The sequence below is a fragment of the Ovis canadensis genome, chromosome 7 (assembly GCF_042477335.2).
Source record: "Ovis canadensis isolate MfBH-ARS-UI-01 breed Bighorn chromosome 7, ARS-UI_OviCan_v2, whole genome shotgun sequence".
Taxonomy (NCBI): domain Eukaryota; kingdom Metazoa; phylum Chordata; class Mammalia; order Artiodactyla; family Bovidae; genus Ovis; species Ovis canadensis.
In genome coordinates this window covers 99,794,544-99,809,937 of record NC_091251.1, presented here as the reverse complement: position 1 = coordinate 99,809,937, position 15,394 = coordinate 99,794,544, and the positions used below count along the sequence as shown (strand labels likewise).

Here is a 15,394-nt window from a genome sequence, read left to right as displayed (position 1 = left end):
TAGTCCAAGTTCAGATCCTGACCCACTCGATGACCTTGGGTCAATCATTGAACTTCTGAGTTGTTTTCTTCAGTTATAAAATGGGAAGATAACACAGCCTCCCTCATGTAAGTGTTACTAGAATTAAAAGAGATTAAATACTTGTAAACCACTCAGGACAAGACAAACACTACATAAATGTTAGCTGCGCTGATTGTTATCATTTTGAATTACCAGGGACAGAATTACCCAAAAATGTTGACCAGATGGCTCCCTGGAAACATCAAGAGACCACAGAAATTAAGCTGTATTTTGTTTAGTGATTTGGGTTCAACTTATGCTTGTGAATGAAGACCTTGCTGCAGCCCTCCCCACTGGATCTCTTTTCTCCCTCCCAGTCCCCAGCGAGAAATGAGTCAAAGGGGAGTTCAAAAATTCTAGGTGAGAAGAAGCGGGGATCAAAACAAATGCCTTTGCTATTTCTTTTATTTTCCCTTGTGAAGGCTTAATATGGCCCACTTCTAATCCTGCATAAAAAATACTTTCTTGCAAAAGAGGAGCCAACAAGGCCACCAAGAAAAACCCCTTTAGCTGGGCGGGGGCGGGGGGGGGGGTCAGGGTCCAAGCTCAGTTCTTGCCTGTGACACCACGCTGGAGACAGCTCTAAGAATTTATGTCCAACTTGAATAAAAGAGAGACATCGTGTCACCTGGCACCTGTTCCAAGGAGCAATGAGTCTGCATTCAATTCTGACCAACAGAATGAAACAGCAAAGGTTTGGGCAGGCAGGGGTGGTGGCAGGAGAGGGGAATAGGGGGTGATTAGAACCTCAACAGTATCCATCTGTTATATGGTCCATCCAGCATCCTTTCCTCCTCCTTTTTGTAACAAGTCCTAATTGTCTTCCTTGTTTCCCACCCTTAATCCCTGTGGTTTGGTAAAAGATGACCCCCATCCCCACCCAAGGGTAGGCATGCCATTCAGGAATTAGGAATTAGCAGAGGGAGAAGGGGGTCCACAGCTGGATTACTGGGATTTGGGCTTAGGCTCTTCAGGTGGAGTGGACTTTGTGCCAGTTAAGAGCTTTCTGCACTTGTTCCTTATCCATAAAGTGGGTGTGATAATAGTTCCTACTTCCCAGGATTGTGATGAGCAGCTCAGATCAGCGCTTAGCCTGCAGAAAGCCCTCAGTCAGTGTCAGCTGGTAATGCTACTACCTTCAGGGGTATTTTATTTTTAAAGCAACAACCTTTTCTGTGGACACACAGCAAGGAAGGTTGACCTTGGACACAGCTGGGGTGTCAAATTCCATGCCTTGCTACTGCCCCGCTTCCCAGGTGATCATCACCAAAGCACCGCTGTCCGTCATTGCTACAGGTCACAGCCTGGAGTCTGTGTGTGAAGGAGCAACATGGGGCCCCAGGACGAATCAGAGGAAATACACATATATGTAAATGTGTGTATCTCAGTGTTTTTGGTAGATAAACAGTGGGGGCAAATGGCTGCAGAGTAGACAGCTGACAACCTGATGAGATCGCTCTAAGAAAGGTGGCATCCTCTCTGGTGCCAGTACCTCCTTGCTTGCCTCCTGCTGTTTTATTTCCTCACACTGCTGGGCCTGTAGTTTTCCAGAGCACTACTGCATTTAAATCTATATTCTATTTTCTCTCCTAGAAAATAGGTCAGACCCAAGGCAGAGTTCACCAGGTGGGGTCCCAGGAGGTTTGGCTGGGCCACACCTCCAGGAACCTGGCTGGGCAGCCTGCTCCATGCTCCCCAAAGCTCCTCCAGGGGCCTGGGGTGGGAGGTTGGGAGGTATAAAAGCAGCAAGTGGGGGAATCTTGGACTTCCACTCTTGAAATGACCTAGCCCAAATGAGAGGTGAGGTGGGAGGGCTCCCCCCACCCCCATCGAGCTATTTTCTGCAACAGCAGCAGATGGAGGGTCCTTTCATTCCCCTACTTGGTTACAAGAACTGGAGCTCCCCAAACTACAGGAAATTGTTTCCTTTGAACTTTAAAATAACCATGCTGAGCATATGCACTTGTAGCTGAGATTATTGTTGAATACGCAATAGGCGTCCGTGGGGGCACTGAGTAGAGGTGGGCCTGGCCTCATTTATTTCTTCCCTGGTTGTGATGCCAAAAAGAGTGAGTGAAGGGCAGCAATGGCTTTCAAACCCTTCCTCTCCTGTGCTTCGCCCATCCCTAGTTTGGGCATGGCACCCCAAACAGAGGTGGCCCCAGGCTGGACCAGGATCCTTTTCATCAAGATCCCCCACCCCCAACTATTTCTCAAGCACCTGCTACCCACCAAGGTCAGTGTGAGTGCTACAGCTTGGAAGACAGGAGAAGGGAGGTGCCATTTATACCAGCCAACCTTCAGCGCTCTTGTCAAACATTAGAAGTAACTAACATGAATTGAGGTGGTCCTGCCTACAGCCTATGAATTTGTTATTCCTCTGCCTGCCTGAACAGTCTTTGTCAGACATGGTTAAGACTGTCCCTCACTTTCTTCAGAACATCAGTTCAAATGTTACTTCTCAGAAGGATTTTCTTTAACCACCTTCTCTAAAATAGGAAGCCTCCTTTTCCATTTATGTTTTCCTTTTTTTTATGGCACTAATCACTGGCTGAGCACCAAAGAATTGATGCTTTTGAATGGTAGTGCTGGAGAAGACTCTTCAGAGTCCCCTGGACTGCAAGGAGATCAAACCACTCAATCTCAAGGGAAATAAGCCCTGAATATTCATTGAAAGGACTGATGCTGAAACTCCAATAGTTTGGCCACCTGATGCGAACAGCTGACTAATTGCAACAGACTCTGATGCTGGGAAAGAGTGAGGGCAGGAGGAGAAGGGGATGACAGGATGAGATAGTTGGATGACATCACTGACTCAATGGACACGAGTTTGAGCAAACTCAGGGAGATAGTTAAAGATAGAGAAGTCTGGTGGGCTGCAGTTCATGGGGTCACAAAGAGCTGGACACAACTTAGCAACTGAACAACAACAACAACTATTTGACATTACAGGATGAGTCTGTTTTTATTGTTTGTATCTCCCTTAAGATATAAGCTTCACGAGAGCTGTATTATCTAGTTCACTCACTACTTGTGTCCCAAGTGTTTAAGGAGGATCTGGTCTACAAAATGTGCTCTGCAATATGCCTTGAACGGTGACTAGATCATCTTAATTGATAGGACTCACTGAGATGGATACTATTGGTAACTTCATTCACACTGGAGAAAACTGAGGCTCAGAGAAGTTAACGTATGTGGCTACGGACAAAGAGACACAGTGGGACTGGACTCTGGTTGTGTTTCAATGCTCTTACTCTGCTAAGCACTGTTTTCTTCCATGTTGGCCTCATCACCAGGTGAGTTGTCTCCATATAGTAACAAAGATGGGACTTGGCAATTCTAGAGAAAAGAGAGCAGCCTATTTCCTGGAGCACACGTGTGTTCATTCACTTCAGTCGTGTCCGACTCTTTGTGATCCCATGGACTGTAGCCCGCCAGGCTCCTCTGTCCATGGGGACTCTCCAGGCAAGAATACTGGAGTGGGTTGTCATGCCTTCCTCCAGGGGATCTTCTCAACCCAGGGATCAAAATGGCATCCCTTATGTCTCCTGCATTCGCAGGCAGGTTCTTTACCACTAGAGCCACCTGGGAATCCATTTACTGGTAATTGTAGCAAAATTCCCTGGGAAGACTCTCATTGATTTGGTTTAGGTCATGTGTCCATTCCTGAGCCAATTGCTGTGTCCAGTGTCACACGTCAGAGGATGAATTTCAGGATAAAATGGGATAACGCCTGTCTGTCCCTGGCACAAAGCAATACTAATCATAATAAAGTTCACATTCATTCAGGATTCTGTGTGTGCTGGGTGCTGTCCTAAATGCTTGACATACATCTTATGTAATTTTCACCACAACCCTAACAGGTAGGAACATTATTCATCCCATTTTACAGATAAGGAAACTAAGACCCAGTGAAGAGGTTCCGTCATTTACTCATACCTCTCATACTCAAAGTGCCACGTCAGATGAGAGTCAACCTCTATTTCTGAATAAAAGAACAAACCAGGATAGGTACCATCTAATCTATCAAGCTATAAATTAGAGATAAGAGTATTGGGTATCTCACAAGAGTGAGAAAAAGGCATAGCCCAGGTAGGCAATGGCACCCTACTCCAGTACTTTTGCCTGGAACATCCCACGGACAGAGGAGCCTGGTAGGCTACAGTCCATGGGGTTGCTAAGAGCCGGACACGACTGAGCGACTTCACTTTCACTTTTCACTTTCATGCATTGGAGAAGGAAATGGCAACCCACTCCAGTGTTCTTGCCTGAAGAATCCCAGGGATAGGGGAGCCTGGTGGGCTGCCATCTATGGATTCACATAGTCGGACACGACTGAAGTGACTTAGCAGGTAGAAGGAAGGGTCAAGTGCAGCATGACCACAGGCCTGGACAGCTGGAGCTCCTGCCGGGCTGCACACTTTACAGGGGCCTGCTCTGGCCCTTCTGCAGCCATAGCCCACCCCAGGAACTGAGACATCTACAGGGCCAGCTGGACTCCCTGCCTCCGGAACCAGCAACACCTGCCGCAAGCCCCCTTGTAGAGAACACTCAGGTACTCTGAACCCTTGGCCCAAACTGCCCCAAATCCACCGGGGCCTCTTTCCTGGGTCCATTCTCCCAAAAACAGAGCCATCCACTGACGCGCGTGCTCTCGTGTCAAGAAACAGCCAATGGGAAGCCGTCTGCAGGAACTGTGGACTTCTATTGGCTGGGGCATCCACAAAGTTCACAAGGGTCTTTGCGGTGCTGGCAGTGGAGAGAAGGGAGACTGACCACTGGGTCTCCACGTGTATTCTTATCCCAGGCCCACCAACACTGGGCAAGTTTTCAACTCAGGATTACAACCAACTTAACATTAGGAGAAAAAAGAAAATGTTAAGGTAAAGACACCATCTCCCCAGTAGCCTATCTTTTCTTGCCCCTGGAGAGAATGACCATAAGCGTCTTCCCTCCGTTTCAGGAATAATATACAGAAGGTTTTTTTGGTTTTTGTGTTTAAGTTGAGAGCTAAAGCAAACTTCCAGCAGCGAAGAGGCTGGGTTTCCTGCGTCCTGGGGCTCTTTCCGGCTCTCAGTGTCTGAGCTCTTCAAACACAGGAAGAGTTGTCTTTCCACAAAAGGCCAGGTGGTGTTAGCTTCATCCCCGACACAGTGCCCACTTATCCGCCTTTGTAGAAGACGGAGCCCTCCCAAGCCCTGGTGCTGTTTGCTTTTGTTCTTTGCTGCTAATAACTCCAGATTGCAAGATGGAGCACAGGGGTAGCTGCTGCGTCAGGTGCTAGCTGCCTGGGAAGGCAGAGGCAGGGAGAGGAGGAGGATGTGAGGCAGGAAGGGAGGAGGGTCCTCCCGCGGGCCAGGTCACCTCTGCGCCCAAACACCTTAGGGGCCGTCACACCATGTAGAGGCTGCGGCTCGAGGAGCCCGGGCTTGACTGACAGGTGGGAAGAGAGGGAATTCCTCGTTATAGAGACAACGGGAGATCAAACGGAGGTTTGTTCTTTATGCGTGGTGTGTGTGTGTTTTAATGCTTTAAAGGTTCTGAGTGCAGACATGGGGGTAACGCCATCTGGGGTTTAAATCCTGTCTTTGCTATCTGTTATTCCAAATATGTTTGTTCAGTTTCTTACTGTACCTTCCTCTTCAGCCACGTGGGAATAATGGCAGTCAACTCAGTTCTGCTGGAAGCACGCATGCATGCCTAGAAGTCACATGCTTTGCAAGATCGCGCAGTGAGGAACCACAGAGCTTTATAGGGAAAATAGGGTTAGGGCCCAGTGCCCTCAAACTCCATCAGCGACACATAAGGAAGGATAGGAATCTTACATGTGTTAAATGGTTAAGGAATGCATAAATAATACAGGGAGTATAGCATTTGGAAAAGACCTGGGGTTGCTTTCTGGAAATGGGAAGCTTGAAAGTTGCTGTGAAGTAATGCCAGAAGGGTCACCTCAGATTGGTCAGGAAGTTGTAACCCCAGATGTGGAGAGGCATGGCTCATAACACCCCTGGTAACTGAAGCAGCTGGCACGCACTGAGGTGTTTGCATTCCTACACAACTCAGTTCAGTGGGCTGCAGTTTTCTGCCTTCACCTCGAGTTTCTCATGGGCAAAATCATGCATAAGCAAAAGCAAAATTATTATGCTCAAATCGTTCCCTAATATATCAATCGCATTGGAACAAATTTGCATTTTCAAAACAAGCATTATAGCAGAACTGACTGTACTTAATTTAAATGGCTGTTATGAAGACCAAATGAGATGATCCATACATAATGCTCAGCACAACAGCACAATGCCAGGCACAGAGTAAACATTCAATACACACTGAAACTATTGTTACTCATGTCCCTGCTGGCTTGTTGATACCTCCCTTGGTAAACTGAAAGTATAAGATTAAGCGTCTATCCAGTCAGCCTTGCAACAAAGGGCATCTCTAGCTAATTCCTACTCCCCACCTGAGACCAGGAGGCTGGCACCTGCAATAGGCTCCCACCTAACAAGACATGCATTTTCGAAAAGTCCTCATATCAGATGGACACTGCTAGGGACAGGATCCAAATGCCAGCTTCTTAGGTAAAGAAACGGTTGCTGTCCTCCCCAAATGAGCAAGACCCACAGGGAGAAGAGTACCCACCTGGGTCTCTGAGAACACCAGGAAATCAAAGGAGTAACTGACCCACATGAGAGGATAGCCCATCATCTGGTAGGATAAAGAGTGGATCCAGGAGGGGAAGAAATTAGTCAATTCTCACGTTAGAAAAACAACCTATGTGCAGACATTTTCAATCTCCTGCCTCCTGCAGAGAGGAAAGGGGTTAAAAGGCAGGTTCTAAAGCCAGGGGTGGGGAAGGCAATGGCACTCCACTCCAGTACTCTTGCCTGGAAAATCCCATGGATGGAGGAGCCTGGTGCAGTCCATAGGGTCGCTAAGAGTTGGACACGACTGAGCGACTGCACTTTGACTTTGCACTTTCATGCATTGGAGAAGGAAATGGCAACCCACTCCAGTGTTCTTGCCTAGAGAATCCCGGGGATGGGGGAGCCTGGTGGGCTGCCGACTATGGGGTCGCACAGAGTCGGACACGACTGAAGCGACTTAGCAGCAGCAGAGCCAGGGGGCTTGCCCACGTGGCTCAGACAATAAAGAGTCTGCCTGCAGTGCAGGGGACCCGGGTTTGATCCCTGGGCTGGGAAGTTCCCCTTGAGAAGGGAATGGTAGCCCATCCCAACATTCTTGCCTGGAGAACTCTGTGGACGGAGGAGCCTGGTGGGCTACAGTCCATGGGGTCGCAAAGCATCAGACATGACTGAGTGACTAACACTTTCACTTTGCTAGTGCCAGGAAGACTTGACTGAAAATCCTGGCTCCTCCACACACCACGTATATGAGGTCAGGCATGTTAACTAAACCTGAGCCTCAATTTCCCTACCTATCAAACAGGGACAACCTATTTATCTTGTAGGACTGATATTAGGGTTATAAGGAGCGAATGTATGCAAAAGCACTGACAGGGTGTCTGGCACTGAGGAAATACTAATAAGTGCTGGTTAATCATAATTACTACACTTCCTCACAATGGCAATTTCCATGAGACAGGATTTGCCCTCTTTCCCAGAATTCCTTGCTCTCTGGAAAGACTAACTCCTTGGGGCACATGCCAAACTGAAGAAACTGTCTAGAAGCAAGGGTTTCGGTGGAGGCGAGTTCTGCAAACTCTGCAATTCAAAGACCCTTGCAAGGGGGCTCTGTAAGCTCTCACAGGGGTCGCCATGTAGAATGCGAGAAAGAGCCCCATGTTTAGAATCAGCAGTCTTGGTTTTTTTGTTTTGTTTTCCTAATTTTTTAATTGTGATAAAATACACAAAAGTTACCAGCTTAACCATCTTAAAGCACATAGTTCAGGGACAAGGTATATTCATACTGTGCAACCGCCTCCCATTTCCAAAACTTGTCATCTTGCAGAACTGAAAGCTTTTACCCACTAAACAATCGTCCATTCCTCCTACCCCACCCCCTGGCAACACCATTCCACTTTCTGGCTTTAGGAATCTGACTATCCTAGTAACTTCATATGAGTGGAACCATGCAGTATTTGTTCTCTTATCCTGGGTTATTTCACTTGGTACCCTGTCCTCAAGCTTCATCCATGCGTGGCATGTGTCAGAATCTCCTTCCTTTCAAAGACTGAAGAATACTTTGTTTACTGCATTGTAACAATGTAAAAATACATTGTATACTGCTGTTCCCCCCATATCAATGCGGGCAACTATCAAGAACCCCAAGAGGATGCTCAAAACTGCAAATAGTACTAAACCCTATATATACTAGGTTTTTTTCCTATACGTATGTACGTACCTATGATAAAGCTTAAAGAATAAATTAGGCACAGTAAGAGATTAACAATAAGTAATAATAAAATAGGACAATTATATTGTGATACAAGTCACATGACTGTGATGTTTCTTTCTCCCAAAATCTTACTGGTTATGGTGTAAGATGATAAAATGCCTACATGATGAGCTGAAGTGAGGCGGATGACGTAGGCACTGTGATGCAGCATTGGGCTACCTCTGACCCTCTGATGATGCGTCAGGAGAAGGATCATCTGCTTTGGATGATCCTAGATCATTGATGACGTCGATGGCTGGATGTCAGGATCAGATGATATCAGTGGTTGGGGATTACAGGTGGGACAGAGCAGGATGGCAGATACTACTTAGAACAACACACAATTTAACACTTATGTTTTATGAATTTTCCATTTCACAGTTTTTGACCATGGTTGATCACGAGCAACTAAAACCATGGAAGGCAAAACTGTGGGTAAGGGGGGACAACCTACTGTACACCATATTTTGCTTAGAAGCCCTGGTTTTGAGCCCTGAGTTTCCAGCCTACTACCAGCTGTATGATCCTGGGCAGCTCACAGTCTCTCCAAGCCTCAGCTTTCCCATCTATAACAGGCAGGAATAATGACGCCAATTATGTGACTAGGTTGCAGTGAGGTTGACCTAATGTGACCTAAATGGGGAAGCATTCTGCAAACAATAAAGTGCTATGCCATTTGTCTAGTCTCTCCAGAAACATTAATTAAATGGCAATTCCTTACTAGCCCCTAATCCAGATTCTAGTATCAAAAAGAAGATTAAGTAGAGTCCCTGTTCACAGTGATATTCAGTTCAGTTCAGCTGCTCAGTCGTGTCCAACTCTTTGCAACCCCATGAATCGCAGCACGCCAGGCCTCCCTGTCCATCACCAACTCCCGGAGTTCACTCAGACTCACGTCCATCGAGTCCGTGATGCCATCCAGCCATCTCATCCTCCGTCGTCCCCTTCTCCTCCTGTCCCCAATCCCTCCCAGCATCAGAGTCTTTTCCAATGAGTCAACTCTTCGCATGAGGTGGCCAAAGCACTGGAGTTTCAGCTTTAGTATCATTCCTTCCAAAGAACACTCAGGGCTGATCTCCTTTAGAATGGACTGGTTGGATCTCCTTGCAGTCCAAGGGACTCTCGAGAGTCTTCTCCAACACCACACTTCAAAAGCATCAATTCTTTGGCGCTCAGCTTTCTTCACAGTCTAACTCTCACATCCATACATGACCACTGGAAAAACCATAGCCTTGACTAGACGGACCTTAGTCAGCAAAGTAATGTCTCTGCTTTTGAATATGCTATCTAGGTTGGCCATAACTTTCCTTCCGAGGAGTAAGCGTTTTTTAATTTCTATACCAGAAATTAAAAAAAAAAAAAGACAAATGCAGGAATCATTGTTCATTATGATGATGAAATGAAATGATGAAAGTCTCTCAGTTGTGTCCGACCCTCTGTGACCCCATGGGCTGTAGCCCACCAGGCTCCTCTGTCCATGGAATTGTCCAAACAAGAAAACTGGAGTGGGTACCCATTTCCTCCTCCAGGGGATCTTCCCGACCCAGGGATCGAAGCTGGGTCTCTCATTATAATCCTTGCTATTTACTGAACGCCTCCTACGTATCAGGTACCTGCGGCAGCATTGTATGTATATGACTTCATTTAGTCCTACTGTGGATCTTGTTGTTATCCCCACTTACAGACAAGGACACCAAAGCTCAGAGAAGTTAATATCCTCAAGTCCACTTAAGCCATCAGTCGTAGCCATGTGAACTCAGATTTCTCTGAATTTAAAGCCCTTTTTCTCCCCACAGTACCACCCATGCATCCCCCATTATTTCTTCCCTCACTGATCTGACCACTCAGATCTATCACCCTATAAGACATGGGGGCAAATTTCAAGAAATTAGTGTGGAAAAATGATGGAAACTGCTGACTGTATACAATATCTGTTGCTGGGCAGAATCTCAGGACCCATATTTCAGAGAAAGAAATATGAATTGGGGCAATATATCCAAAACTGAGTTCCATAAAAATACAACAACCAGTGAGATACAAATAGGAGTTCCTTGCCAAAAAAAAAAAAATAATAAAAGCCAATCTGCGGTTAAATAAATATAGAAAACAGTGAGATAAAGAAAGGTAATCAAATATCTCAACAGCAAGACTTCAGAAAGCCTCACCTACACTACTGTGAAGTCTGGGAGGGGATATTGTACACAGGTTTCCCAATGTTTTGGGTAGACTGGACACATTTCCTTCTATAAAAGACCTGGGAACGTGTCACAGAACACAGTTTGAGAAAGGCTGGCTTTGCAGCTTTTAGAACAGCTGGGAAGCATCTCAATTCATCACAAGCCTTTATCCTCACCATTTTCGTCCCCATCGTGAGCCTTTGTATCTGGTTCTGTTTGAAATAGCTAACATTTATCGACCACTTACTACATGCCAGACACCGACTTAGGCACTAGAGACTCAAAATAACTGCCGGGGCTGCAGTTATAGTAAATCTAATAAGCCAAGAGAGTGTATAAGCACGATAGTGTGGCCATACCCGGCCATCTATTATCGAACTTCACATTAATGGGGGATTAAGGGTTGACAGAGAATGCTTCAAAGGTTTGTGCTGGAGAAACCTTGAAGTGGCCCTCAGAGAATAAACAGTAACAATTAAGTGGAGAGAAATCTTGTAAGAACATTTTACCAAAACTAGCCATTGGTCAGGTTGACATCCCCGAGGGATGGGCTCCCTGTAAGGCATATAGTCCTCTGAAAAGACCAGAAGTGTTGAGCTAAAATTCCAATTTTGCTATATATTATGTGACCTTGGATAGGTTACTTAAATTTCATCTGTAAGATGGGGATCGGTACATCAATTTCAGAGTTGTGAAGAAGATCAAAAGAGGCAATTGTATGTAATAATACAATGCCTAATGACCTGCCTGGCACAGTGCTTAGCTCCGTTTTGTTCGATTGGTGACATCCTGGAGTAATGTGTTAAGAAAGAGTCTGAGGCTGCATATGCGCTTAGAGAGAAAAGAGGGTAATGACTGATTAGCAGTTTCTGCCATTGACTTGAGAAGGAGGGGGTCACAAATTGGCTCTAGTTAGCTGGAGACTTTCAACTGAGTGCTTTCCCAAGGGTCCTTGCCCTCAAAAAGGAGTTTCTAAAGACCTGGGGGACCTCAGAAGAAAGCAAGCAGCCCTCACAGAAGGCTTTCTCACTGTTAGCCCCTGTCAGCTCCTCTGCTTTCCCATATATCCTTCATTCTCTTTCATTTTCAGAAAATGACCAAGGTTGAGCTCTTGCCTATGTAAAGCAAGGGTGTGCTGTGATGTGAAACTAGTACAGTATTTGCTCTGAACCTAAAAATTTTTTTCAGTCTGAAAAACACGCACATAGTCTACTAGTGAGTACCAGTCCCCTTCTAAAGAGCTCGGCAGGATTGTGCAGGCCACTCAAGAGGGAACTCAGAAACCTAGGTAAAGCGGCATTCCACTGCCAGAAGTACAGAGACGGAGCAAGAACAAAGGGAGCCCCTAGAGGGAAATTCACATGTTACATATTGATAAAACACTTGTTGTGTTATAATTATTATTAATCACCATTTTAATCTTGTAACTTCTGTGGTACTACAGTTTAAAAAATAAAAAACAGTAAAAACATTAAAATCTGATGGTTTCAGAGAGAACAGCCTAAAGGAGCCACACTGAATTTCAGAAGTGGAAGAGTTCCAGGATGTCAAGTAGATCCATCCCCGTCATTTTACAAGTTCATTCCACTGACATGTGTTCACTGCACGTATCCATGGCCAAGGAACTGTGCTAGGCACTGGGGTGACGGCTGGTGAACAGAACAGATCTGCGTCTTGCGCTCTTAGAGTCTAGGAGGGGAGATGGGCCACAAATAACCAAACAAACATTTAGCTATTTAATTATCATTATGATCAGTGCCATAATTACGATCCTTATGGATCCTTTGATGCTCAAGATGAGAGGAGACCCAGGACAGGGGATCTGCCATGTCCACTCAGCTGGACAGTGTTGAAGCTGAAGCCTGAATTCAGGTCATCTGCCTCCCCCGTCACCGTGGTCCCCACTGGGCCACAGCGGGGGGGCCAGTGCCCTGACAGAAGTCTGGGAGAAGGATCCGGGACTAAGAGTATGGTGGGAGGAAGCTGGGGCAGAGAAGCAAGTGGCCTCATCTCTGCAGCTTTCACAGAAGAACAAGAGCAGGGAGCCTGCCGATTTCACTGTCTTTCCAGACACTCCCTCACGCACGGCAGCGGTGGAAGATGCTTCAGCTACCTTCAGGTGAGGGCTGGGACACTAGAGCCGTCCGCAGTCAGGGCGACGAAGAGGACAGAGGAATGCCTCCGCCAAAACCCATTAGAAAGGGCAGAGAATAGGAAGTGTAGACCCTCCGCGGAGGCTGATCGCCAAGCTTTCTGCTGCACTTTGCCTGGGAATTAATCACACAAATCCTTTGATAAATCCGAGGCCGTTATTAGACAACACTAATAGCCCCCTTCAAGTAATCCAGGCAAAGACATCGAGAGAGCAGGGGCGGAGGGAGCCCCGAGGGGCTCGAGAGCAGCAGGCTTTCACGTGCACGTGCGTCCACGTGAGAGCACGTGCGCGCGCACAGCCTGCCCGCCCCCATGCCCAGATGTCTGCTCCGAACACCACCTCTGACTTCTGCCCCAGTCGCTTCAGGCAAATGGAGCAAACTGAAGGATGGGAGAACTGAAGGTCTGTGTTCCCTCCCCTACCCAGCCCTGCCACTGACCTAATTCTCCACAAGAGAGGATTTTTTCCATTTTTGTCCTGCTTGTTTGTAAATCATGCCACCCCAGTGCACACACAGCTTAAGGCGGGGCCTGGCTAGGAAGCCCGGAGATGCCAAGAAGCTTCAAACGGTGGTCCCAGCTGCTGTTCCTCAAGGCGGAGGGTCACAGGAAGTCAGAGAACCTCAGAAGGGTGGGGGAATGGGAGGTGGAAGGAGAGAGGTACACCATCAAGGTCACCCCAATTTACATTCTTACTCTGCCCTTCACTGAACTAGAGGTGCTATATGTTCTAAAATGGGCCGGTAGAACTCTGCCTTCTATATGATTTGGGGTGAGTTTCTTAATTCTAGGTCAGTGGTCTCAATGAATGACACAGGATATTTTGACCCGGGTGTTACGATCCCTCAAGTATGTTGTGCAACTGCTTGAAAAAGAAAAAAAAGAAAAAAAACCTGTCAGGAGAGAGACGGACTTTAGTTGTAGGAAGAAAATATAGTACTTTGAACTGGAAAAACTGACCTGGAGAAAAATTAGACCTGTCAGAAAAAAATCAACACAAAATGAAACTGACAGCGGCTAAAAATGCACGTGGCAAGATTGGTTATTGACTGAAAAACTGAAGGAAGAATCAAACATTCTTGACAAAATTTAAACCAGCAGATCTGATGTGAGAAAACTGGGGATGGTAGAAATGATTACCGTTAAAGAGTGTTCACAGTGGTCGGGGCTACATGGGCAAAATTCGATAGGCGCACAAAAAAGTGACTGATGGATGAATCAAATCTTCACTACAGAAGACACGTGGAGCAGAACTGATGTTGTAAGAAATAGTTCAGTGAAATAAAAATGAATTGGAAAAATTAAGAAATGGTTTAACTATGCTGAAGGAAAAGAAAAGAATTGCACAAACTCATTTACTTCTAAAATACACTCCCTTAAAACTGTTTTAGTGTTTGTATAATCCTGATTATATTGACATAGAGTTAAAACGTTTCAGGGTCAAATTGCATAATCAAAACATCTTGATAAATGTTGAAGAAAAACATTTATCTCAGTGGTCCTATCCAGTTGCAATTTTTTCCCCAATAAAAGATCAGAATAGAATGTGAACAAAATTATACAAATAATTTACTAGGAAGATGATAGCATGAGAACCAGCTTTCCTGCAAGAATGATTCTAACACTAATAGATTTTATTTATTTATACTTTAAGCAATTTAAAGCAATTTTAGAAACTAACAATGGATAACTATATTTTAATTTTTCCAAGAAAGAACAAAAACCTGAGAATGACACTTTGTATAATCATTGTTTCTTAAAAAGAAAATGGCATTTTAACACCCTAAAAAAAAGGGTGTAATTTCAGAATTTTAAAAAAAAAATCTGAATGCATCTTTACATGACGTTTTTCTCGTTTTCCTGAAGAAAGATGAAATTCCATTCTAACTCTTTTGGGTGTCTTTTGCCCTACTGAGTGGAGGGCAGATGGATAGTCTCTCTGCAGCTCAGCCTCCTCATCCATAAAACGGGAATAAAAGATAAAGCTAATTATACAGTGCCTGAAACATACTAAGTGTTCAATAAATGTTAGTATAAAACCCAGGAAGCATAACAATCTAGCTGATTCCCAGCCTTAGACTGTACCCCTACTATACTTCAAGCTGAAAATTCTTTAGATGTTCTGAAATATAAATACATATGGTAAGAATACCCAAAAAGTGTGGTTTGATTGGGACAACCCCTTCTTCCTCTTCACCTACCAAGAAAACACATGTGGCCAGTAGAAGGACCTGGGAGGGCAGGTGGGACTGGGAAGAAACAGCCACTACTGGAAATGCACAGCTAATCTCTGGACTGCGGGCGGGACTCCCGCTGTGCAGCTATTTGGGGAACAAGTCTCTTAAGGTTGGTGGCTAATGACACTTGTTGTGGCTTTCTTGTTCCAGCAGCCTCTCACCTTCACCTTCTCCGCACAGAGCTTCCTTTAGCTAGAGATTCTATTCCCCAGTTCTCCGCTGTAGGATTCTGAACTCTGGGTGGAGATGTCCACGTTTATGCCGCTTATGAGACAAGATCAGCACCCTGATGCTGTCACACTGAAGGCCTCTCTCTCCAGCCCCAGACAATTCTTCATCCATCCATCCAACAGTATTACCCATCAACCATATCCC

At 45.6% G+C, this 15,394-nt stretch overlaps 1 protein-coding gene across 1 annotated transcript in view; it reads right to left on the bottom strand.

The window, feature by feature from the left end:
* The window catches only part of LOC138444253 (neurexin-3), an 819,713-nt gene that overhangs the window by 782,915 nt on the left and 21,404 nt on the right, over positions 1–15,394 (bottom strand). The gene's annotated exons all lie outside the window — the stretch shown is intronic.